The 18,820-nt window shown below is 48.9% G+C and overlaps 1 protein-coding gene and 1 long non-coding RNA gene across 4 annotated transcripts in view; one reads left to right on the forward strand and one right to left on the reverse strand.

Moving 5' to 3' along the window:
- Positions 1-13,450, reverse strand: part of LOC135905339 (uncharacterized) — a 107,026-nt gene extending 93,576 nt beyond the window's left edge. Inside the window, exon 1 of the long non-coding RNA XR_010565388.2 lies at positions 13,318-13,450. This is a non-coding gene — a long non-coding RNA (uncharacterized lncRNA). The remainder of the gene's footprint in view (positions 1-13,317) is intronic.
- The window catches only part of LOC135905337 (ETS homologous factor-like), a 477,295-nt gene that overhangs the window by 159,093 nt on the left and 299,382 nt on the right, over positions 1-18,820 (forward strand). The window lies entirely within an intron of this gene.

Consider the following 18,820-nt stretch of genomic DNA (forward strand, 5'->3'; position numbering starts at 1 on the left):
CCCATTTACTGCTGTGCGCACTCCATGCAACAATTTTCACATATTGAAGCATGTCTACTAGTCCCGCTACTGTACATGATGTGTGCCAACTTCTAACCGTTCCGTGTTTCTTAAGCAGAAATGTAAAAAAATCGGCAGTCTAACTAGCATTTGCTGAAGATAATCTGTAAAGACAAAGAAGCAGCCCTCTTGTATCTTGCTAACATGCAATAGAGCTACAAATCTGACATATAGCGGGTGCTTTGAGGTCTTCGTTCCAAGACCTGGAACTTACAACCTCACAGAAGGGGTAATCAGCAGCCAAGTTAGGCGTAGGTCAACTCCGGACGCCGGTAGTAGCATTGTTTGGCGATTGAATTATGCAAGGGTTTCACGGCATCACACACTTTTCCACGGTTCTGAAGAAGCTTGCTTCGCAGCGAATGAGTTTCGTTCTGTGACGACAGCAAGATAAAATGACGACAGGCATTCTGCGTGCGTATAGTATACTTGAAGGCGTGGTTCCCTTGCTACAGCTATCCAGAAGGCCCTCCAAGAAGTGCATGTCTTGCATTGTCTCCGTTAACCTTGACTAGCTTTGCCACAGCGCGGCATGGCGTTACTGACAGGAATGTAGGGAGTGTAAAATGCCAAAGAGAGGAAATTCACTCAATGTACATGAAGGATTTTTAGGAGTTATATATAAATAAATTCATTATTTGTGGATTTACAGGGAACAAATATGGGCTTGCCCAAACCAACAGATGGCTTGTGGGGCAGTGCCCCACAACACCATCGTCTGCCGATGGCTGTGATTTTTTTCTTCTTTAGAATACAGGGAAGACTCACGCCTCCTGGCAACGCCACTTCGTTGCGGTCGTCACCAATGTTGAAATGCTTTATATGACAATTCCATACGTGTCACCGCTGCTAACTGCATCATCGCCAGTGTCATAACGAGTGTAGAGCACCGGTTGCCATAAGTCTGGTTTAGAGGCAGGCCATGCCTACGTTTTGGAAGTGATGAGGATCGTAGAAGTATGGGGTTAAATACAACCTTTGTTAGTGAATTGCGTTAAAGAGTCAAAATGGACCGTATATTTGGATAGGACACATACTGCGCCGTGGTGGCTCGGTTGCTACGAGGTTTCACGGCTGAGCGCTGTAGGACACGGGTTCGAGTCCATACTGCGACAAGCCCCCTTTTGGTGAGGGCTGAACGTACAAACGCTCGTTTGCTCAGATGTTGGTGCACGTTAAAGAACCCCAAGCTGTCGACGTTAAACCGCAGCTCTCCGCGACAGCATCTGTCATAGCATCTTGTGATGCCATACGACTTCCGAACCCCTCAACCGATCAGGAAAGACAAAAGATAGGTAGCGTTGTATTGTGATGCCGCGCTGCGTCAAAGTGAAACTGGATACAAGCGGAATAGAGGCCTAACACTCTCAAGTCACACTTTCTGGCGCGTTAAAGACGCGAACACGGACCTTTATCGGTGCGACTATCGCCTCTAGCGCCGGTGAATAAGACGGCTCACGACCACGTAACCGGAGAAATAGAACACGCTGGCGCGCTCGACCTGACCGGCCGCGGTTTCGGCTGCTCCCGAGATGGCGCTGCACAATGACTGGCCCGTCTAAATAAACCGTGGGTGCAGTGCTTCGCACCGCCTCCCACAGATGTGTCGGGCACCAGATATGTGTGTGCGTGATGTTTTGCATAGATATACTATACGAAAGGTGGAGGTCACCATTAAGCGAGAGGCTGTAGTAAACATACCACAAACAAACGGCGTGCGAAAGGGTTATCAGCTCCATACCTCCATTCTTGTGGACGTGTGGTAGGGCATTGAAGGGCAGTTTCTGTCCGACTAGAATGGCCATGGCCGCCGCCATGTGCGAGTGCGTCTTTTCGTATTATTGTGCACTTCTTCCTTCACTTATCTCTTCATCGTAAACGTCGTCTGTTGGCCAAGTTTCTTCATTCATTAGGCCGCTTTCTGTCCAGCTTTATTTATTTATTTCTGGGCTGTACAATGCTGCATTTCACGTGATCCCATATCTTCTTTTCCTGTTATGCCGCTCTCCTGCATCACAATCTGTTCGAACTAACTAAAGTTTGTGGAGATGCAACGCACAATATGGCTCCAAGCTTCACTCGCATCGACGTCGGAAGCGCCCATCGGGCGTGCACTCCCCAACCCCAGCGCAAGAACCGCGCGTACGCCTGCCCACCTAAGCTGGGCTCGCACGTGACGTCGATGCACCGCCAGACAAGCGCTCCTCCAAAGAAGCGAACCGCAGGCGAGCGCCCTTTTCGACGCCCGCGCCCCATCACGTGACCGTGGCCTCGGTGTCGAAAGGTCGGGCGCGCAGCGCATCCTGCAGAAGCCGCCGGCTGCTCCACCCGCGCGGCGGCGGCGACCCATTTAGAGGCCCCGGCGTCTTCGCAGTTCAAAGGTCACGCCGGCGAACCGGCAGCGACACAGCGTCGTGATTCCGACTCGGCGGCTCTCGGAGGTCGCAGCGCTGAAGAATACAAAGCGTGCCGCATCTTATGAGCGCAGCTATACAGTCGGTTATACCACGTTACGTTTTGCTTCGGGCCACTCAATCATAGAATTTAAGATGTCGACTTCGTATTTGGAATATTGACTACTTTGAATTTTCAAGCTTACTTTGATATACGAGGACATTTGTGGGATTGGTGCTGCTTTCTTTATAAGAGTTGACGGCATTATTCAAAAGCGTGTTCCGCCGCTCATTTTTTTCCGCAATGGAACATACTTGTGGAAGTCAGGTGGCTAACTTCTAAACATAAATACTTTTCATTAAGATAATAGTGGAGACAAAGGAGACAAAGACAAGGGAGATTCCAATAAGAGAGTCCAAAAGACAACTGTAGTCGTTAAGGTTAGTCCAGCTGCTGATGCCATCCTATTCGTAAGCTTATTCGAAGTATAGGAACTAGCCTGCGACATGTTTGTAACGATTTTCACTCATGAAAACATTAACTCATTGCCAACTTTAAAGACATTAGTGGGAATCACAATGCATGAGGTAGACATCAGTGAGGCTGGTGTTTTATCTCTACTAACCAATCTTAAAATGTCATCTAGTGCCGACCATCTAGGTTTCAACAATAAAATTTTAAAGAATACATCGCATAGTATTTGTCCTCTGTTAACAGCTCTATTTTCCCAGTCACTATCAACTGGTGGTATTCCTAATGACTGGCGCATTGCTAAAATAATACCCATTTTCAAATCAGGTGATCGTGCTTCTCCCCTTAATTATCGTCCCATCTCCTTAACCAGCACTATTTGTAAATTACTCGAACATATCATACACAGTCAAGTAATCAACTTCCTTGAAGACCATAACATTATTTTTAAGCATCAGCACGGTTTTCGCAAGGGCAACTCATGTGACACACAACTTGCCGGATTTATTAACGACATACACGCACTAATAGACGCCGGGTTCCAAGTTGACGCAATATTTTTAGATTTTTCTAAGGCATTTGACCGTGTTCCACACCATAGGTTGGTACTTAAACTTTCACAGCTTAACATTCACCCTACTATAATTGCATGGACCACCGATTTTCTCTCATCTAGAATTCAGTTTACATCAGTTAACAATTCCAACTCATGTTATGCTGATGTTACGTCTGGAGTTCCACAAGGCAGCGTACTTGGTCCTTTACTCTTTCTAACTTATGTTAATGATTTACCCAGTTGCGTTTCATCTAAAATCAGACTATTTGCAGACGATTGTGTAGTTTACCGATGTGTAACAAGTAACACCGATAGCCACTTACTACAAACTGACCTGGACGCAATAAGTGCATGGTGTTCTAATTGGTTAATGCCATTAAATATTTCCAAAACTAAACTCATGTCTTTCACCAATAGGCCACGAATTCTAACCACCTACTCCCTTGATAACAACCCTGTGGAACTCGCAACTACTTACAAGTACCTTGGCATCAATCTTCAATCAAACTTATCATGGAATAATCATATTAACGTTACCCTTGCCTCTTCAAATCGTACTCTCGGACTTATTAAACATAACTTAAAAGAAGCCCCAATGCATGTTAAAAAAACTAGCATACACAACATTAATCCGTCCTAAACTAGAATACGCGTCTGCCATCTGGGATCCCGAACAAACGTATATCATAAGTAACATCGAAGCCTTGCAGAACCGTGCTGCGCGATTTATATTTTCAGATTATTCACGTTACACCAGCGTCACCACGTTAAAGAATAAAGCTGACTTGGACAACTTAGCACTTCGCCGTAAAATTTCTCGCCTAACACTTTTTCATAAGCTTTATCACCATCCATCACTTCACGATGATTTCTTTCAGTCACCAACAGTTATTTTTCCACGCCGTGACCATCCATACAAAGTCAAACGCATTAACTGCCAGTCATCCCATTATGCATCTTCGTTCTTACCACGCACAATAACTGAATGGAAGGCCTTACCGTAAATCAGTCATTGCCACGGAACCAGACTTGACTAAGTTTCAACATTTAATTCGCTCACGACTTGTCGACTAATCGTATTATTATTCTTTGTTGGGACTTTTACAGTGTTTTTCGATATTTGTTGGTGTTTTTTAGTGCAGTTGCCTTATGTTCTCCTAATATGTACTAATGTTTTCTCTGTAATAATTGTGACCTAATTATCTTGTATATTAACTATGTTTTACTGTATTATTACTTCTGTTGACCTCTCTTGTTTTTAGTATGTACAAACTACAACCAGTGCTTGTGATTGACACCCCCCCATGTAATACCCTCGTAATGAGGGCCTTTGGGGGTATTTTGAATAAATAAATAAATAAATAAATAAATAAATAAATAAATAAATAAATAAATAAATAAATAAATGTGTGTCTGGACTTCATTGTCAATTTTATAAGTATAGTCTGACCCTCGACAACTTCGCTGGTTGGCTGACTATACGCAAACGGTGGATTAGCACACTCCAGACCAAAGCATGTTCTTCCACAACAGCTTTGCTTTATCATTTATTTATGTTCATTTCCGCACTTCTGTACGTACTTATAGGATAAGACGGGATCGGGCTAACGTTAAGAGACACGAAGGCAACTGTGTGGATCAGAGAGCAAGTGAGGGTAGCCGATACTGTATTGTTGAGATTCAGAGGATGAAATTAATTGGATGGGCATTAATTCAATGCAATACTGATGTCAGATAATTGGTGGTCGATTACAGAATGGGTTCCGAGAAAAAAGGAAGCCCAGTCGAGGACGGCAGACGAGTAGGTTTGTGATGATGAAATTAATAAATTTGAAGACATGTAACGGTGTGACACGCGGCAAATCATGGGTGATAGGAGGTATCTGTGGAGGCCTTTGTCATGCAGCGGTCATAGAATAGACATAGGCGGCCGCAGCTGCTCCTGCTAACGACGACGACGACGATGATGATGATAATGACGACAACGACGACGAGTACTCCTTCTGTTGCTGCAAGGTGATGGGATAGAGAGCCTGCGATAGCAGTGGTAAGCCCACTATATACAAGAGCGTTTTCGGGAAGTTCTGTATGAATAAAAGAAGGAAGTGCACCTGGGACACTCTGAGGACAGCGGCGTTCTTTCGTCTAAACTATTTCATCATGACCTACTAATTCTACGTAATGGTCCACTTCAAGTCCGATGTGGCCAACTGACGTGGCGGAGATGGTTCGACAACGTTGTCTGCAGTTGCGTGCTTCCTGATATTATGCCTCCCCCCCCCCCCTCCCTTTCACACACACTGCGCGTATTCGGGTATTCGGGTGGAAACTTGGATCCCCTTCGGGAACTTCAAACTGCGCGTGGCTGTTTGTTCGACAACGAGAAACCGCAACGTGGCGCGCTGAGCACGATCGCTCACTGCCCTTCCGCGCACGCCTTCCGCGTTCAGCGCGGCGCGCTCGCGACGGCTGAGCGGCGCGGGCATCTCGACGCCCGCGCGCAGCCCGAGGTGTCGATGCAAGAGGAAAGCCAGCCACGCGCCGCGACCATTAATTACCGCGCTTCTACGCGACCCGATGTGACGTGGCCGAACTCGCGACGTCGCCGACTGGCCCACAAACCCTGCGGTCGCGTCGCAAGCCTGCAAAACGCGCTTCGTGCGGCACCAACGCCGTGTCGTTATCGTGGCCGACGCGCAGAAAATAGACCCGCCGCAACGCCGCCGCCGCCGCACGGACGTCGCCTCTCCGTGGATGGTGGATAGCCCGCCCATTCGTCTCTCTGTTTTTTTACGCTCGGCCACCCGGACGCGGCGGCAGCGGCATCTCCGCGTGCCACACAAGAGCGGCGACCACACCGCGCCGCGCAGTCATCGATCCCGGACAGTGACAGAACCGCTTATTTGTCAATTTGTGCCCAACGCAAGCGGTCAGGGCGCAGGAGAATTGTCAGCGCAGCTTGAAGGCGGAGAACCAGCACGAAATCCCCGCCGCGGTTCAAGTTAGGCCGCACAAAACCATCTATCTATCCCGAGACTGACAGTCCTGCCCGGTTCTCTGCCGTGCCGACTGCCGACCGGCGTCGCCGAACGTCCGAAAAGGGACGCAGCGTAGCGCGTGAGCGTTCACTCAGGGACTCAAGCATCAGTCACTTCCGCTGACCCGAAGCTGGCACCGACCTACGTTCAGCGAGACGGCGTCTGCATACGGTTGCGCGCTGTCTGCCGCGAAGCAGTGCATCGTCTTCCTCGTAGAGAACATCGATCCTACTTCATAGAAAGGCTTCCGTGTTCCACGTTCACTCGTGCCGCACGCTTAGGCCCTGCGTTAAGGCTCTCTCTACCACCCGCAGATGCACGAGGCTCAGCCCCGCTGTGCTCTCGCTGGGATAATCTCTCGTGTACGTGTCGAACAGCCTGGCGGAGTCTCGTCTGTAATGTGTGAGAGCTCAGCAGTAAGGCGGCAGTGACGTAAACGCAAGATACACGCGTTTATCGTTCAGGATATTTATGCGCACTGGCGTTAAAATGCACGAAAGCGAAAAGGAGGTAGGTGGAAAGAAAAAGAAGGCGGTTCCCTCCCCCTCCCCCCCCCCCCCCATAGCCCCCTTCATTTCGAACGCGACGCTTGCCCAGGCAAATGGTGCGACAGCAGAACGCAGAGGGGGCAAAGGTCATGGGGCGTGCCGGAAGTTCGTAATATATCGACAGAGGACTGCCGAGAAAAAGTGATCTATGGAGCAAAAAAAAAACAAAAAAAAGAACCCGACACTGGGCGACAAACGAGGGGCCCGGAATGTCACTGTCGGCGCTCGTGTTTTTCTGACTACTGCCAGTGGGCTAGCTGCGGCGCCGTTTCGGTGTGAGGACCGGGGCGGCAGCATCGCCGGTGGTCGAGCCGTGCCGAAGACAACAGCGAGGTGACCCCCGTGGCACAGGCACGCGACCGGCGCGCGTCCCCTTGCCAGACGCCCTCTCTCTCTCTCTCTCTCTCTCTCTTTCGGCTGTCCGCCCCCTACCGAGCGAAGGTTACTCGGCTTCAGTGGTGGTGGTTGCCCGGAGGTTAGACGCAGCGCCAGCGCAAGGACAAAGAAGGCCAACACAGTGCATATCGCGTTGTGCTTCGTCAGTCATTGTCGTTGCGTTCACCCAGCGCTACAAAGAAGCGCGGAAAATCGTGTGCGAATATGATCAAGTGTCGCCAACATTTTTTTTTCTTTATTGACGCATCTATGGCCTTGATATGGATTAATGCGTAGTCATACGGTGACGTGCAAATCACAGCGCTGGTTCAGAAGGAAAAAGACAGCGTGATCACAATTGATGCAACGTTATATGCTAGTTCGATGGTTTAGACGATAAATTATGTTTCGTTTTTATGTCTGCAGATTTCTTTTTCTTTTTTTATTTTGACGAAAAATGTCTATGGCAGATAATCCAAGCCAACAACATCCGTTTCCACGAAATTACGAGAAACATACTCACCATCAAAAGCCTTTCGTATGCCGTGCTGGATGAACCTATGTGCAAGTCCAGTGCATTTCATGAAACATTTCGGCGATGGATTGCACGAAGCTGGTCGAGTCGAGATTGTTGCCAAATTGCCATAATCCGTATTCACCGGCGTCCACCCCGCGATTCCAAAGAGAGAGAGAAAGGCAAAGGAAAGACAGGGAGGTTAACCAGAGATTATCTCCGGTTGGCTACCCTGTTCTGGGGGAAGGGAAAGGGGATGCAATAGGTGAGAAAGAAAGAAGGATAAAAAAAAACTCACAAAGAACTGTCCTCTCAGCCACCTTAGACAAACTGGACAAGCGCCCTATGACAGAAGACAAGATCCTTGGAACCTGGCCTACGCGAACATCAGCGCGATCCGCTATGAAGGCGCTGCTGCGATACTTGAAAGACACGGGACTTTCTGACAAATTGTGACAGTACACTGTGTGGCGCAGGACTGTACGGTGACACTGCGTAAGCCTAGGAATGCCTTTGCGGGTTGCGTGACAGTGCCCACAGAAATAGTTCCGCGATTCCAAGCTATATCATGATGGAATACGTGAAAATGCTAACTGTATGAATTTGGTAAGTATTAATTTGAGCATGAAGAATTTCCGTGCAAATAGTCCTTTGAAGCGGGGAAACTTCAGCAAGCGCAACGCGATTCCTTTAAAAGAAGAATATGCATAATTAAAAGCTGCTTATGCGCTCTAACAAAAGCTGTGACATTTCGCCACTTATCTGGCCGGCTTCTAAGCCTCCTTTTTTTTCTGTATCATTTGTTCCAGCAAACGACAGGATAGCACAGGGGATCCAATTTTCCGGGACATTCTTGTTGATAGTGTCGTGCTGTCTGATTTGTAAAACCTGATTCAGCATTTATGTCGCTTTAGACAGCAAGAAAGCGGATGATAGCACACGTTACGTAAACATTAAATGAATGAAGCCTTTACCTTGCGTGCCTTTACTTATTTCCCTAAATTCTGGCATTTCATGTGGCAGAACCACGATCTGACTCTGGATTAGTTTTGACCACGTGGGGCCCTTTAGCGTGCACCCAATGCGCGCAAAATGGCGCCTTGCTGCGTTTAGCTCCCATCAAAATGCGGTCGCCACGTCCGGGAACCGAACCCGCAACTTCACACTTAGCAGCGTAACGCTACAGCCACTAAGCCACCACGGATTTGCATACAGCACGGCAATTTTGCATACCTTCGTTCGAAACGTGAGCCGCTGCATGGACGCATGAATTTCATTGGGTGTCTGCTCTAAGAAATGACGGCACTGTACGAATAATCGTTGTTCGCGGGTCAAAGATACGTCACTGAGAGCTAGAAGCAGCTCGTGCCATTTCAACAGATTCTGCAGTCAGTCCACGCCAACGCTACTTCCTTTTTTTTTTTTAGTGCGAAAACGTTATACGGCTCACGAGGTGGATAATCCGGCGTATTTTTTGGCGTTGGCGTCACCACCGATGGTCCAAGAAGTGATCGAACCATGGACCTTTGTTGGGACTCGAACACTTGACCTTGCGTTCTGGCATAATGTCTACGCATCGCGCGATGGTCGCAGTGCTTAGGGAGGTAGGGATAACTATGTGTCCTTGAATTTTCTTTTGTCTCTCTGTCCTAACTCCCTTTTTTGTTATTCTGTTGCCACTGCACCTGCTGTTGGTGAAATTGGTGCAGTACCACACATGATCGTTATTCGGCCACTCGCACACAATCTTAACACACCCTATTTAACCTCTCTTGTACTGATAAGCTTATGAAAGTGCTTGCTCAATCATTCAAACACGGCGTCGTGACGCGGTTTTCTTCCGGAGCTTTGGTCGCAATAATCCTCGCCCGCATCTCTTCTATTCGATCATTGTGTTTCCTTGCGTCTTTTTTTTTCCTGTTTTTCTTTTCCTTTTATGACCGGCGTTTGCATGGTTTTAACTATAAAAAGAAAAAAAGAGGATTTCAGCCAGTGAGACAAACTGACACTGAGTTTTTAAGTAATCCTAATCAGTCCCGCAACAATTCTTCGTGAAAGATAAGAAGAATATACGAAAATACAGCAATGGCTTCGAAGTCTTTCCAGTGCATATCGCGCGTTCTACAGGACCTGTGTCCAGCGTCAGCGTCTCGATGACCCTTTAAAGAGCGTGGTAATACGCGGGCCGTGCGCTAACTCACTGTGCCTCCAAGGCGCAATCTCGCGGCTGCTCGCAGATCCTCCTCCTGTCAATCCTTTCTCGCCGGCATTCCTTTTTTGTCGCCGCTTGAAGGCGCCCGGCGTGCCAGCGCTCGCGTATAGTACGATGGGCCAGAAGGGGTAGCTAATGCATGACCGCGGCCCCGCTTGTTCGAATGGGAAAGCAGACGACTGCCATCGACGTCTGCTCGTCCTCTCGCCGAGTCTCGTCTCGGATCGCGCCGGTCAGGTGCCCGTCCTGCTGAGCTCGAGTGATGGACAGCTCGCAGGCGCCCTGCGCGCGGCAACGTCCAATGTGACGACGCGCGAAAAATCGCTCCCGGGTTCATCGCAGACCCCCGAGGCGATTCCGGCTTGCATACTGGGGTAAGGTTCCAAATGCAGCGAGGAAAGTAATCGAACACCACTGACGTTCTTTGGAAAGGGCAAAGAAGCTTCGCAAAAGGACCACTTGAAGCGCCTCGCTCGGTTATGGAGATTTTTAGCGGGATGTCGCACCGACTGTGCGCGGCAGGTCACGTCGAAACTGAGAAAAAAAACTCATATCGTCAATTTCTGAAATTCCAGCTGCGTAGCCGCTTTCAGCCCTGTCAGTGCAATCAGCAGATCGTCTTCGGGTCACTGCGAAATGGCCGGGGGCAAGCAGAATCTTCGCGCAGGCGTTAAATTCGGCGATATCGTTGTACAGTCTGTTTCAAACTTAGGGGAACACTGGGAGCGCATTGCATTTCAATGTGGCGAGCGCTGGAGTCGGGCGGCGGCAGCAGCTCGCGCAGGCGCAGGCGCTCGATGAGCGGAGTTAGCTACGACGGCGCGCGCTGGCCACATTGTCGGGAAGCGTGCTGCTGTTAGGCGCAGTGCGCCGATTTCATCGTTACTGCGGGAACTGAGCCGATATGCTTTGCTAAGAATTGTGCGATGCCAACGTCTGAGCCTTCATTGGCGATAATAGAGTTCTACAAACTTTTGACAGCATGCTTCGTTTGTTCTTTCAAAAGGCCGCGGTACTGAGTTCGTGCACGTAAATTTCTTCCCCGTGTGTGCTACCGCAATATGCAGCGACAAGAAAGAGACACCAACATGTGTGCTCAACGCGCTCAGCCTTTATTTGACACGAAAGGAAAACAAAGCACTCAGCAATAACAACTATGGGGCTCAAACACCATGAAACAAACGGATACGAATAAAGAAATGTTTCAGGTTAAGAAGATGAGCTGGAAGGGATTCTTCTCGACAATAGTTTATTACACTAGACAGACCCTGCCCACCGGTGGGGAATTGTACGCGTCACGCTTCGAACTTCGATGAGTATCTCGTCATGTCCCCAGCGGCAGCGACGACAGCGCTTATTCTGGAGAGCAGTGGTGTGTAGAGCGACACGGTCAGCGAAGTATTCATTCGCAGAAGGTTCCACTCGCTGACGATACTGGACCAAAACCTATCATCGGACAACCCATGGAGAGGATGGCGCGCCAGCGATACTTTCAATGAGCCCTAGACATTTTCAATGATGTTGAGGTCCAGGGATTGAGGCGGCTTTTCCAGGAAAGTGACGCCGCCCTCTTCGAGCATTTCTTGCACAACACGACCAGCGCAGATCGGCGACCTATCCTGTTGAAGTATATAGTGGCCTTCCGGGAACGGGCCGTCAAGAACGTACGGAATCAGTACATCGTTTGTGACATGCCCCGTACCTTTCAGCGATGAGCTTGCCTTCGAGGCGTATCAGTGGCCGTCGCACAACGCTTAGTAGAGAATATCGGCTCAGTTCACGCAGTAACGCTGAAATCCACGCGCTGCCCCTGGCAGTAGCATGCTTCCCCATTGTAGCAAGCAGACGACGAGGAGACTCCGCTCCGCGAGCGTCTGCACGAGCTGCTGCCGCCGCCTGACTCAAGCTGCTCGTCGCGATACAATGCGCTCCGAGTTTTTCCCTTAGTATGAAACAGTCTGCACAGTATACGTTTTCAATCTGGCACGGCGTGAATGCTATCGCGCGAGCGTATCAGCTTAGCGAGGCTTCGTCGTTCGAGCTAGTTCATACCGGTTCGCGATGTATTTCTTTTGTCGCCATTGTTTCGCGTTCTTCGGCATTCGCTCTGACGGTTCCATGACATCGATCGGCGCGGTGGATGATAAGATATCGTGACTGGAGATGGGAGTCGGACGCGTTGAAGCACTAAGAATACAATCGAGGAAGGAGGTGCGAGCGGAGGTGGGGCGTTACAATGTACGCGGCCTCAAAGTTATCGATTGCAGCAAACAGTTACTATTTACAGCGAAGGAGTGTCGCTCTGACTATCGGAGATGCATTTTTGTCGCTACTGTCATTCGTTTGCTTTGTTCACAGTTACCCATTCACAAAATGATCATGCAACTAGCAGACGCATACAGTTGCAGAGAGGTACGAAGCTCATCGTGACTGTCGAGCAAATACGGAGCGTTAAGAAGAGAATCCAGCAACAAGTTAGGCAAAATAAATAGCGGCGCGTTGTAGTCGAGCGTCTTCTTGGGGCAACGAAGTTCACAGCAAATGCCGATAAACGCACAACGCTCGCCTCCCTCACGATGCCTGAAAGCCTGCGATGGCCCTTCGCTGGTTATCACATCGATCGATGCCGTATCACGATAAAATTTGTGTTCGCATTACGCTGTATTTCGCTATATCGTGTAACGTTTGTGTGCTTATTACGCCACTTCTGATTTAGCACGTACATGTTATTCCTCAGGTTCCGCATTGATACATGCACTTAAGAAAAAAAAACACGTTCTGTTATATTAAGCGCCCCAAGCACGATTTGATCTTGAGCTACGCCGTATGGAGGAGCACTCCGGTTTAAGTTTCACCACATGAGGTTCTTCGACGTGAACCCGATTGCACGGTGCACGAGCACTTCAGCACTCCGCCCCCCGTATGAACGCGGCCGGAATCGAACCCTGGACCTCGTGCTTCGCCGCCACCGACATACCGCGGTGGGTCTCACGATACGTGCAGCCAGCGGTTCAGGCAATCTGCTTTGACGCCGCGAAGCGGCATATACGCCCTTTGAGAGGTACCGTATACCGGGCGAAGTCGACTAAGTTCGACCACCTGGAGTTCTTCAACGTCCGCGAACGTGCGTGGTGCCCCAACGTACTCACATTCTGCCCCCATCGGCACGGGGTCATTCATATTGGGTATCGAAGCCGCGGCGTCGGTCCCGGTAACAGAACGCCATGGCCACTGAGTCAGTGCGACGCGTGTGGGAAACAGCGACCCTCCTCTTCGCAGTGGAATCACACTACAGACCCGAAAAATTTCCTAACGGCGGGTGATGCACGTGACCACACTTCCATACAGGGTTCGTTGCGAGAGCGTGGCCAACTACGTAGCAAGGGCGACCGTTTCCCACAGCCTTGCAAGAGAGTGGGGCGGGAGGGGGAGGGGGTAAGAAATGTGTATTTTCACTCTGCATCGTATAAACGAAACAGCTTTTTTTTATATATTTACCGAGAACGTAAACTTGAGACGTTGCGCAACACACACGCTAAGCAATTTGGTGGCAATTTCGTGCGCTGCTCAGACCCTGAGAGCGGTGGCGTTTAGGCACGCATTTCGGAGGCCACACAAAGCAGCGCTACATGAGGCATGAGGGCGCTTACTGCATAGGGGGCGAGCAGTGCTATGTAGAGGACTTCGCGTGCATAGTAACTAATAAGTCGTTCTTGAGAAGGCGGTGAAAGGTTATTGCCATCGCAGACGTGAGTTGAGAGTTGGAGAAATCCTTAGAGTCCACGTTAATCTTATGGCTGCATGGCTCGCGCACTGCTTTAATTGTTTATGATAGCAGCTTTTCCCTGATGCATTGCCTTTGGCATCGGGAGCATGGAGGAATGTGGCTTCAGTTGATTTATTATTACGTGTGCTCAACACAGATGCAAGTTATGGTCTTCGTCTTTGGCCGCTACCTAACAAATAGATCAAATAGAAAAAGAAGCTGATGTCATTTAGTGCATCAAAACACGTTGTGGGGCTATTTGGTGCGTAGCTTTCAAAAGATGAAGCGCCGACAGCACACTAGGAAGGAACAAAGACAGGACAAGCGCATTGTCCGGTCTTTGTTCCTCCTCAGTGTGCTGTCACTGTTGGCGCTTCATCTTTTCTAAGTCATTAAGTGCACATATTTTGATCCTTTTCCCCTCTGGAAACGCACTTTACTAGTCGGTGTCTTCCGCCGGTTCGCCACTTAAAGACTTGGCGTTTGCTCGTTAAGCAACCATCATAGATTAAACCGAAATCTCGCAACAGATGAAATGGAGGGTACTGGTCCTCATGCAGCGTATGTATGTCTAACATATCCGTGAAATTTCAGTAAAGAAAACGCATAATCGATGGTAAATTATGTCCGGGCGTCTGGCCCGATCTCAATTGGTACGGTGTTGACGTCACGGAACAATTGGTCAAATGCCACGGGGCAATTTGATTGACGTCACGTCCCGGCTATTGTAGCAACGTCGGCATCAAGTCGGAACGTTGCATGGATGTCGCGCTTTTGCAATGATGTAAGCGCCATGGGGCGGTGCAACAGGAAGTACTAGGTGACTTGAGTTCACTTCACTACAGGCCGCGTTACAGTCGTTACTTCGACGGTAACAATAGCGGAGAGCTATCGTGGCTATCAGAGCAGAGCAGGACAGTCACGGGGAAGAGAGAGAAAGGAAAGATCGCCACACGTGAATGATATTGCGGCAGGTCACGGACGAAGGAAAGCGTAGGAGGTGCCCCGGCTAGCACGGCCGTGTGGGAGAAAGTGTGGCGGAAGTCACGTGCTGTTTTTCGCAAAGGAGCACTGGGACTGGTTCCCCAAACGTCAGCGTTGTCATAGCAACCGCGCTCCTCAAGCTCTCGCTGCTGCTCTAAGCATCTGAAAAGGAAGATAAAAATTTTCGGCCCGTGTCTTTCTCAGCACAGTGTGGTGCGTACGCTTAAAAATTGTGTTTAGCCTCTATGAATGTGAGCGTCAGCCAGCAACAGAGACACTCGAGTAATCACAGCGCGGGTCTTCGTCGTGTTCTTCAACGTGCCGCGGAAAAGCACAGGAGAGCGTCTGCTTCACTAAAACTGTTGCAGAAGTGTCGTAGGTTTTCTTCTGGATCGCGTCGGCAGCACGCACTTCCGGCGGCTCGTAGCATTGCAAAGTTCAAAGCTCGCTCTTATCTGCTCCGGCGAACTGATCGAAGTCGCAAAGGCAGATCGCACACCAACATGGCTGCATTTCCGGCTTCAAAAAACGTGACGTCAGGGCCTCTCCTATTTTGTTCCTTTCCTCCATGCGTCAGACGTTGGCGCCTGAAGATAGAAAGCTTTGTCGTGACGTCGCGTGCCCCATTGTTCTATAGTCCTATTCACAGCGTCCACTGTGCTGCTGCACGTAAGCCGAACTGGATAAAGCGCATCTTTCACCGTACCGGCTGTTTTACAATACGGCAACCTCGATGGCCTTAGGGCACATACCCCGTACATCGTGTAGACGCTTCTCCATGCTTCGTCGAAAGGGCAAGCACAGTTTAGCCATCGTCGCCAATCGTGCAGAAAGCGTGCGATAACTTCGTGGTTTTAACAGCCCAAAACGTGGACGGGACACGAGAGCAGAAGACGACACCACAGCGGCTTGTGGTGTCGTCTTCTCGTCTCACGTACCGTCTACGTTTCGCGCTGTTCACACCAGGATGGAAAACCAACAAGCCCAAGCTGTTATTTAGCGAACCATAACTTGTAGTTCCATAGTCGCCTTTGCAGCCATCCGAACGCCATGAAGCACCATAACCTTCATTCAGCCTGATGATAGCCTTTTCCAAGGTACGCAAGTCTTCTTTCTCCGAAAGTTTAGTGAATTCTACCGGTGTCTGGTTACATTTGTCCGCTTCGTGTGTTCTTTTCTTTTCTTTTTCTTTAGTTTGTAACTGTACAGAACGATCCACTCTTAAATCACACTTAGTTTATATTCTGCCATCACTTTCAGCCGGTAAATGCAACAAAGGCTGGTGCATTCTTTTCTAGCCCATTGATGACTGCGTAATACACCGTAAAATCGCGTTTTCGAGATGTCGTTACATGGCAGCAATATACGATGCCGCAATATAGCTGGAGAAATATTGCTACTCTTAATGCATTTATGGCCAGTCAGGTGATCCTTTTAAGAGTAGATCACACTAAGCCTTTGGGCGGAATCCAACGTGTGTATGTCGAAGTCAACGCATTATAGGTTCACAATTATAGGACCGATAGACATTTAGGTATTGGTTCAAATATATGTGTATTAACTTTTCCAAATCATACAATAAAGTTTCCTTCTTGATTGATTGATTGATTGATTGATTGATTGATTGATTGATTGATTGATTGATTGATTGATTGATTGATTGATTGATTGATTGATTGATTGATTGATTGATTGATTGAACACACTTCGCTCGCAGTGAATGTAGGCACACTCACCGTATGGCAGAGGTCATCAAAATATGAACAAAAAGAACCTGAAAACAAAACACAGAGAGGAACAAAAAGTCCGATAAAGGTGGCACATTACGCGGCCGTCATGTCACGCGACGTGTCTTGTTGTTAAATAACTGTACGTGAATGGAAAGCCATGCTGTATGAAAGCTGGCTATTCCAAAAGCACAGTTACGAAATTGGGTCTAGCCCTGTCCCCACATAACAAGAACACCCCTGCCACAAACGCACCATTATACAAAATCTACAAAAACAACGCGTAAATTGAAACAAGACAAGCACAAGACACCAAGCAAACCGGCAGAAGCGTCCGAAACCGCGTTGAGTAAATAGGAGCCATATATATATATGGCACCCAGCAGCCCTGCCATCCGAAGGACTTGTTCCAAGCGAAGTATACGTCATATACCCCAGAGAGCTGGGCACATGCTCGCCACGTACAGTTAACTGATGAGCCTCTAATCGGTCATTTAATGTGCGCACAAAGACACAGCAAAGAAGCAGAGGCGAACCCGGGTAATAAATTGCGAGGCGAGTGATACACGCAGACATCGGTTCCCGTGCGAGGCGCCCACTTCCCCTTGGCAGGGGCAGTGCGTGCAGGTTGCGAAGTTCGCATGCACGTAGCCGCGCGCGCGCTCATTTGCATGCGAGAACATTGGAGGCCAGGGTTAGGGGACGCGCGCTTTCCGTTGCGGTTGCGTTATCGCCCAATTGACTGTAACATTCGCGTGAGTCATCTTCTCGGACGTTCTCGCGTGTACTATACGTTGACGGGGACTAACTCTGCACGAAAGCACCCAAGCGCGAAGACCTTATACTGGCGCTGGATGTTTATGCCAAGGTGGAAAAGCAGAGGCGCAATGTCTCGCTTACGAGAGCGGTGCTCTTCGTTTCGACGAGGAGCGCATATATGTGCAGGACCACGGGAAGACGAACAACGGAAGGGCCCTGTCGCAAGCGCTGTTCTTCAGAATGTTGTTTGACCAACTAGCCAAGTTATAAGTGCTCTTCAGCTTCCAGATGGTAGAAGCCTCCCATTAAAAAAAATAATAAAAAAAGAAAAATTATGAGCCCTCCCACTCTGTGAAGATGGATGACCAGCGAGGTCACACAGAGGTCACACAGAATTTTGAACAAAGGTACGAAGTAATTTACCGTGATTTTTATATACATATATATTCTTCATGGTGGGTTGGAAAATGGGCGCGGTCCTGGTTTTGTCCAAGTCTGAGCTTTCCAACTGTGTTTAAGCTACCCTAGCGTATATGTAGGTTGACCCCGTAAGAAAAGTTGTGGTAAATACTTTATTTCATCCGTCATTGTCACTTGGTATCGACGGTCACAGTGGCTTTGTGATCGTTATGATATACACGGATCGGCATTACTCGCAATGGCCAACACATTCTTCGATAAAGTCAAATCGACGCACGTACCCCGCAGGCGGATCGGTCGGGACGGATCGGTGTGGCATCGCAAAGCGACGTGTCTGTAACACGAAACGCGTCTGAAGAAAACGAGCAACGGCGCTCAACAATGGGACGTGACTGAGACAGACGAAGCGCCGACTTTGAACCATTTTATTGCGCACAAGGCAACGTATCATCATCAGCAGCAGCAGCAGCAGCAGCCTGGTTATGCCCACTGCAGGGCAAAGGCCTCTCCCATACTTCTCCAACTACCCCGGTCATGTACTAATTGTGGCCATGTCGTCCCTGCAAACGTCTTAATCTCATCCGCCCACCTAACTTTCTGCCACCTCCTGCTACGCTTCCCTTCCCTTAGAATCCAGTGCGTAACCCTTAATGACCATCGGTTATCTTCCCTCCTCATTACATGTCCTGCCCATGCCCCATTTATTTTTCTTAATTTCAACTAAGGTGTCATGAACTCGCGTTTGTTCCCTCACCCAATCTGCTCTTTTCTTATCCCTTAACCTTACACCCATCATTCTTCTTTCCATAGCTCGTTGCGTCGTCCTAAATTTAAGTAGAACCCTTTTCGTAAGCCTCCAGGCTTCTGCCCAGTACGTGAGCACTGGTAAAACACAGCTGTCATACGCTTTTCCCTTGAGGGATAATGACAACCTGCGGTTCATGATCTGCGAATGCCTGCCAATGCAGGCAATATATACAGGTACTTGAATAGGCA

Source organism: Dermacentor albipictus, chromosome 3 (genome assembly GCF_038994185.2).
Source record: "Dermacentor albipictus isolate Rhodes 1998 colony chromosome 3, USDA_Dalb.pri_finalv2, whole genome shotgun sequence".
NCBI classification, from domain to species: domain Eukaryota; kingdom Metazoa; phylum Arthropoda; class Arachnida; order Ixodida; family Ixodidae; genus Dermacentor; species Dermacentor albipictus.